The 8023-nt window shown below is 48.2% G+C and overlaps 1 long non-coding RNA gene across 1 annotated transcript; it reads left to right on the plus strand.

The window, feature by feature from the left end:
* Positions 1-6808: 6808 nt before the first annotated feature.
* On the plus strand, positions 6809-7578 carry LOC147344396 (uncharacterized). Its single transcript, XR_015155306.1, has 2 exons — positions 6809-6972; positions 7292-7578. It is a non-coding gene; the product is annotated as an uncharacterized LOC147344396 (long non-coding RNA).
* Positions 7579-8023: the final 445 nt, after the last annotated feature.

Here is an 8023-nt window from a genome sequence, read left to right on the forward strand (position 1 = left end):
GTCTTATCAGCAGGAATCCTCTGACTATGCCTCTTTTCCCACGTGCCTTAGCGCTGGCTCCTCAACCTCTTGACGTCTCCCAAAGAGGGCCGAGGAATCCGCATCTTGTCTCCTGGGTGGAAGGTTCTGAAGACCAGTGGGGAGTGGAGACAAGGGGTGACAGCATGTTGGAAGTCTCAACTGTACTTATGGCATCTGTAAGCCTCTTGGCTGTGGCCTCTATCACCAGCCCCTCTGAGGTCAGCACATGTTCCAGGCAAGAGGTCTGACACCCAGTGGGCTTCCAGGAGAGAAAGAGGCCTGAGCCCTGGAGCTAAGGTTGGAGGATAGAGGGCAGTGGGGTTCGAAAGGAAGCTGGGGCTGCTGGCCTGAGGGACTTCCACTATCTCCTGTGGGCAATAGGGAACCACTGAAGGTTTTAGAGTAAAAGCAGTAAAGTACCTGCTAAGGAAATATAAGATGGATTGGGTGGGTGGGGAGTCTAGTTGGGAGAGACTGGGTTGTCTGAGCATGAGTAACAAAGAGCTGAGCTATGGGACAGTAGAGCCAGAGAAAAAGGAGGAAAAGCTGCAGAAGAAATTCTGGAAAACTCAGTAACTGCACTGGAAATCAGGGAGGTGATACATGCCCAGTGGGATGATGTGGCCCAGCTCCTACTGGCTGTGTTTTCTTTGGGAAAGCCATCCTAATTAAGGTGACTTTTGTCAGGTGGATGAGTAATTAAAGGAGCAGAACTTCTAACCTTTGAGGCCCTTAGCAGTCCCAGGTCAAAAACAATGGTCTGGTCCTTGGAGACAATTAATGCCAAGGCAACGGAAGAGAGGCCTCCTCCACTACACCCATCTCTGCCCCCAACTAGCTGTGTGCAGGGATGAAACCTGTCTGGATCTTTGTTTTCTTATCTGGAAAACGGGCACAGTGCTATCCCCAGACTTTGTGGAGCCGTTAACTGGGCTGATGGGTGCCGTGGGAGTTGAATGCAGAGCCTGGCGTAGAGAGACTACGTAAATGGCAGTTGTCATTCATGACAACAGGATTCCCAGGTGGCTCAGTGGTAAAGAATCTGCCTGCCAATTCAGGAGACGCAGGAGACCTGGGTTCTATCCCTGGGTCAGGAAGATCCCCTGGGAGAGGAAATGGCAACCCACTCCAGTAGTTTTGCCCAGAAAAGCCCATGGATGGAGGAGCCTGTTGGGCTGCAGTCTTTGAGGTCATGAATCGTTGGACATGACTGGGTTTCTGAGCATGCACAGATTCATGACAACCTGGCTGAGGCTTTTCTCAAAGCTTCTTCCTTTTCTCAGCGCTTCTCAAGAGTCCTGTCTGATTTCAGATGAGTCTTTCCTCTCAGGATATCCCACACGTCACTTTGTCCCATCCCATCAGTCAATCCTGAATTCCCATGAGGACCACTGAAGGGCCATTTGAACTACAGGCACTCATGGTTCCATGGGACTCTCCCCAGCCAGAGCTCTGTCTGAGGTCACCACTTCCACAACGGCATTTGGACTCATTGCCTTGCCTACCTGTGAATTTCTCTCTCCCATTTCCCCCTTCTTGAACCTGGGTCAGGCAGTGGGTAGGTTTTTTTTTTTTTTTTTTTAAGAATTTATTAATTTATTTATGGCTGTGATGGGTCTTCGTTGCTGCTCACGAGCTTTCTCTAGTTGCGCGAGTGGGGGCCACTCTCTAGTCGCAGTGTCTGGGCTTCCACTGCGGTGGCTTCTCTTGTTGTGGAGGATTGGCTCTAGGGGTGCGGGCTTCAGAAGTTGTGGCACACTGGTTTAGTTGCCCCGTGGCATGTGGAATCTTCCTGGGCCAGGGATCGAACCCCCATCCCCTGCATTGGCCTGCAGATTCTCAACCACTGGGCCACCAGGGGAGTCCCAGTTGTGTCCTTCTGTCTGTAATAAAACCCAGCAATGTTGCTGGTCCAACACAGCCAAGTGTTTAAGACAACAGTGACATAAAAGGACATAAAAGCGGTGACAGCCTTATTAACACTTTCTCCAGTTGGCACATAGCTCTGAATGCAGTGCCCTCAACTGCCCCACATGCTCTTCTTATCACAGTGGCACATTCTTCCTGGCACTAATGAGGTGGTGCCAATGTTCAGCTGAAAAGGGAGGGGATTAACCTTGGGGTCCTCTGCGATGGAAGGATCCCCACATGAGGAGAGATTCAGGGGCATCTGGGGTCCAGGGAGGTCAAGGGAATACACTGATGAAAAGTCTCTCTGTGGAAGAGGACCGTGGTCCAGGGCTGAGACCTACAAGTTCTTGGAATGTGCCTGATGGAAAGAGGGAGGCTGGGTGGGTATTAGGATTTCTTCTTTTTGCCAAGAATGGAAATGAGGCAGGACATCAAAGTCCACTCAGTGCCTGGTGGCAAATTCCTGGCCGAGAAGTGAGCTATTTTGTCTTGTAGGGAGAAGTCTGCCTCCTCAGCATATCCATTAGGATTCGCATGTGTTCCTGGAGTTACTGGAATGTGGATGAAGACAGGTGCACCCATCTGAGGCCTAGTCATTTGCCTGTGCGTTGATGGCTGGAGGACTCCATTTGAGGAATGCAGAAAGGGTTAGTGAGCACAAAGACACATGTGTGGGGCAAAAAGAAACATGTGATCAAAAAGCCTTGCCAAACAAGTCATAGAGTTTATGGTGGGAGGTAAGTGTAGATGATACTTTATTGTTCTATTTTTATCAGCTCAGAACTCATTTCAACCTTCATTAGAAACTCACCACCCCCCACCTCCACCGAGAGAAAATTATCACTTTCTGTTCTCAAACCATGAGAATGAACTGACATTACTCCCTGATCCAGGGTAGGCACATGAATCAGACCTGGCCAATCAGAGCATTCCACTCCCCACTGGCTATGGTGAATGGTTCAGGGTTAGGGCAGATGACCCAAGCCCATCTAATGAGGCTGAATTTAGATAATATTATGAATGAGGAACATTTTGTCTACTAGTGCTTAAGCCTGGAATTAATAGCATTCATGTGGGGAAGCCTGTCTGAAATAAAGCAATCAGAGAGAAAAGAAGAGTTTAGAGATGAAGAGATGCAGATTTCCTATAATACTGATCGAGCACCTAGATTCAGCCGTGCCTGAAGCCCACTTAAACAATCAGTCATATAAGTCTCATCCTCCCTTTTTTGACTTGTGTTTATGTTCCTTCAACCTTAAGAATATTGGCTACTTTAAAATTTTAGAGGTAGACTAATCCAATAGTCTCTACTTTAATACCTCTATGGATGGGGAATCTCATTCTTCTTTGAGGCAGGAAAGCCTCAATTTAGAGCAGCTTTCTTGGGACTTCCTGGTGGTCCAGTGGTTAAGAATTCACCTGCCAATGAAAGGGTTATGAGTTCAATCCCCAGTTTGGGAAGATTCCACATGCCAGATCAGATCAGATCAGATCAGTCGCTCAGTCGTGTCCAACTCTTTGCGACCCCATGAATTGCAGCACGCCAGGCCTCCCTGTCCATCACCAACTCCCAGAGTTCACTCAGACTCATGTCCATCGAGTCGGTGATGCCATCCAACCATCTCATCCTCTGTCGTCCCCTTCTCCTCCTGCCCACAATCCCTCCCAGCATCAGAGTCTTTTCCAATGAGTCAACTCTTCGCATGAGGTGGCCAAAGTACTGGAGTTTCAGCTTTAGCATCATTCCTTCCAAAGAAATCCCAGGGCTGATCTCCTTCAGAATGGACTGGTTGGATCTCCTTGCAGTCCAAGGGACTCCACATGTCAAGGAGCAACTAAACCTGAGTGCCAAAATTACTTAGCCTGAGTGCTGCCATTACTGAAGCCTGCGTACCCCAGAGCCTATGCTCCACAGCAAGAGAAGACATCGCAATAAGAAGCCTGACACTGCAATGAAGAGTAGCCCCTGCTCACCACAACTAGAGAAAGCCTATGCACAGCAACGAAGACCTAGCACAGCCAAAAATAAATACATTTATTTAAAATTAAAAAAAAATTAAGCAACTCTTTTTCAGAAGCATGAGCTTGTGTGCAACTCTTCTGGAAGAAATTTTTAAGTCCTGCCAGCTTGTGACTAACATTTTCATTAATTCTTCTGCCACAGTCCAACTTGAGCGCAATTCAAACAGTTCTGACAGGTACCTGGGGATGCAGGATGTGTGAAATTGGTAAGCAGGCCAACTTGAAAAAGCAGGTAGCTGTTGGGCATTCGACGTCATCCAATCCCCACACTGGAGCTGTGAGCTCATGACCAACTAAACCAGGTGTGTGGAGCTCTGGTACCGTCACGTTACCTTCCTATTAGTTTTGCAATCGTTTTTCTTGTCTAATAATGAACTGATATTCTTTAAGGGATGATTTGGTAAGATCTTGGCCTATATTTTTCTTGCCTACTTATTGATACTTTGCATGTGAGATCCAGAGGCTTCCCTAGTGGCTCAGCGGTAAAGAACCCACCTGCAATGCAGGAGATGCAGGAGAGTCGGGTTCGATCCCTGGGTCGGAAGCTTCTCTGGAGGAGGGCACAGCCACACACTCCATATCCTTGCTTGGAGAAGCCCATGGACAGAGGAGCTTGGCGGGCTACAGTCCACAGGGTCGCAAAGCGTCAGACATGACTGAAGCGACTGAGCACTCACACACAAGTCAGATCCAGGCTCTGAGAGTGTCTGAGAGCTGCTGTTAATGCAGTTGGTGGAGTCTTTGCAAAGGGTCTGCTTGGAGATGTCCTAGCTCTTTCCTACAAGGGACCAGTGGGTGAAAAGGGCTTGAAGGTGCAAGGATGCAGATACATCCAGAGTGGGGCAGGTTGAATACAGCAGCCTCATCAGTCCCAGGCCCTGCTGGCTTCAATACAGGCAGACTGAGGCAAAGCTGAGTTATGTGATTCCCCAATGAAGACCATGACATTCACTGTCTTCTACTGCATAACAGAACTGGCAACTTCGTGGGGATAGGCCTAGGTTCTTCCACAATTTAAACATCCCCAGGACCTGTCTTTCTCTTCTCTGTCTCTGCTCTGGTTTCCACAGTGTTGTCGTAATTCTCAGTGTAAGTCCCACATTCACATCTTTCTTGAGACCAACACTCCCAGACTGAAATACTGCCTTCTCTGGCCCTCATCGCTCTTAATCTCAGAAACAAACTCTGATTGGCCAATTTGTGTCACATGTCCTCCCCAATCAGGTGCTAGGAGTTGAGCATGGAGTACTCTGATTAGCTAGTCACCCTAGAAGAAGTAGGTGTGGCCTCTTGATTGACAGCTCTATCAAACTCCAGTGAAGTCCGTGCTGTTACCTTACAAAAGGGATGTACTGCATACCCCCAAAGTAAGTGAGATCTTCTATATTCATGGTTTAAATTTCTTTTCACCTTTCAACTCCATCAGATTAATGTTGGCTGCCCACAGTTAGTGGATTGGAAGCCTACCACTGATTAGCAGGGTCTGCCATGGGGTTAAGACGTGGATACAGTGGACACATGCTCTGTTTTTTGCTGCGTGTGAACTTCTAGGGCGTGAGAGGCTAAGTTCACATCGATTTAGTTTGGAGGGAAGCTCCTAATCACACACGAGAGTTGCTGATCCAGAAATCCCAGGGCACATCATTAACTTGCTCCGAGCCTCTCTCCCCATTCCGTTTCCCTGCTCCACGGGAGCGGTTCCTCCCTCCCCATTCAGGGCCTCTGCTTGGACTGGGGGAGGAAGCCAGATACTCTAGCTGAGGACCCTTCTCTTCCCCTAGTGGTGGAGCAGAGGTTCTCAACTAGTCTTCTTGGGAGGAGGGGCTGTCCTGGGGCCAGGTGCTTGCTTTTTGCTTTCTTATCCTAGTTGGAAAGGAAACAAAACAAAACAAACCCAGGAGAAGAGAAGAGAAGAGAGTTCTATAGCAATTTTGATGCTTTACTCTTAGCTGATTCTTCTCTGCCAACCAACTGCATCCTGGCTGGTGAAAGGGGATGGGCAGGGGCCGGGACACCTGGGGTTGAAAGGCATCCTTGACTCCGTGAGTGGGAGTCCTTGGCACCTTTTCTGGGCTCCATGTCCCCGTCCTTTACAGACTTCTCCAGCCCAGACCCTCTGGAGTTCCATGATAAAAGTTGCTCTTTTGTCCTCCTCATAATGGTTTTTCACACAGAGCCATACAAGTGGTTCCTTCTAGTCACACACACACAGGTGCAATCCCATATAGACTTTTTATTTATTATTATTCAAAAATTTAAAAAAAATTTGGACCACACCATGTGAATTTCAAAATCTCGGTTCCCCAACCAGGGTTTGAACCCTGGCCAGAAGAGTGACAGAGCTGAATCCTCACCACTAGGCTACCGGGGTACCCCCCAGTTTGTTTTTTTTTTTAACAAAGGTAACTTTCAATAACAAAGAGAACTTGGACCCCACATGTTCCAGATATATTTGACCTCCATTTGCTTTACTCTCACAGGGCAATGGTTTAACTGACCCCCAATCCATTTTCAGTGATCATAAAACATGAAATCAAATGCCAACTGTGCCTTGTGACTTGTTTCCTTTTTTGCTGGGTAAATTCCTTTGCTTCTCTAAACATGATATTCTTCCTCTGTAAAGTGTGGTTGCCCACTTATTGGGCTGTTGACATTTTCAAATATTTAATAAAGGGTTTGAAAAATCATAAAGAATTGTACAGGAGACAGGGATGAGCTGTTATTAAACTCTCACTCAAAACTGGCCTAAGAATGGGCCAGAAATTCCTTCAGGCCTGTTTGTACTGTGCCTTGCATGTAGCAGACACGTGGCAAATATTTGTTGAATGATTGGAATCCCAGGGGCTGTTGGAGTTGTGGTGGATCACACAGCACATGGGCTGTGCTTCTTTCTGTCCCAGAGCAGGTCTCTGATGGGGCAGCTGGAAGGGTGGGTCGTGGGCCTGGACCAGGGCTTTCTGGTACCTGCTTGGTGCCAAGGCCACTTATTCGCCTGACATGAGGCATCTGTCAGCCAAGGTAGGAAGATGGATTTCCAACAGCCGGTGGGGGTGGTGCTGGTGGTGGAGCTTGTGTTTTTCTGCTTGTGTTGTAGCTGTTTTTCCTCTTTCCTTTTGGGAATAAATTACTGTGGCTTTATAGCCCTTACAAGGGGTTCCTGGAAACTCCAGTTGGATGAATCCCAAAACTGAATTCTTTTTCGAGTTTCCAACTCCCTCAGATCCTCATTTGGAAGGAAAATGGGATCAGTCTCTTTGCTTTTTGACAGACACCCGATCACCCTCCACACAGGGTCACCTCTCCTTGATCTTGAAAATCTTTTTTTTCCCTCCCAAAGGACTCCCAAGGACATGGCTGAGCCACTCAGAAACACAGCCACTCCCGAGGGTGAAGAGAGCACTTTGGAAGCCATGTCACCTCCATGACCAAGTGATCAAACCAATCAGGACAGAGCTGGAGGGTGGGGGTGGGGTTGAGGACTTGCCCAGTCTCCTTGTCTAGTCCTGTATTCCTTTCTCCTAAGAAATAGGCATTGATATCCATCGAATGCTTTTGCACCCATATAGGTGCATAGGCGTTAGTGATGCTCTGTTGTCAATTAAATTAAACAACTCCTCTGTCCCTGCCCCTATCTTAGAAAAACACTCTGTGCAGCCAAACATCTGTAGCCCAGGATATGTAATCTCCCTCCGTGTCGTTTTGCTCCAGACAAAAATGGTGGAAAAGCTGAAATTTATGCCTTTGGAATCTGAGGCATTAACCGTTGTAAATCAGCCGTAGGTGCCCAAAGGTAGCAATTACCGCTCTCATTAATAGATTTCCCCAGTCTCGCTCATAAAACAACTCTGGAAATGTCTCAGGGGACAGGGTGGGGGAAGTGTGCCCGGGGATCATTAACAGTCAAGTACCCTGGGCGTAGAGGGAGCCCGAAGCCCTCTCCCTGGGGCCGGCCCGGCGGACGTGAGAGAAACTTCATGCACGCAGGGGCCCCCAGACAGGACCGGGGTGCCGCTTGCATGAGGTGGGCATGCGGACTGAGCAGAAGCCCCCACATCTGTGCAGTCCCTCC

This window comes from Bos grunniens, chromosome 26 (genome assembly GCF_055505025.1).
Source record: "Bos grunniens cultivar Pamir isolate PY7600 chromosome 26, Bosgru_T2T1.0, whole genome shotgun sequence".
NCBI lineage: Eukaryota > Metazoa > Chordata > Mammalia > Artiodactyla > Bovidae > Bos > Bos grunniens.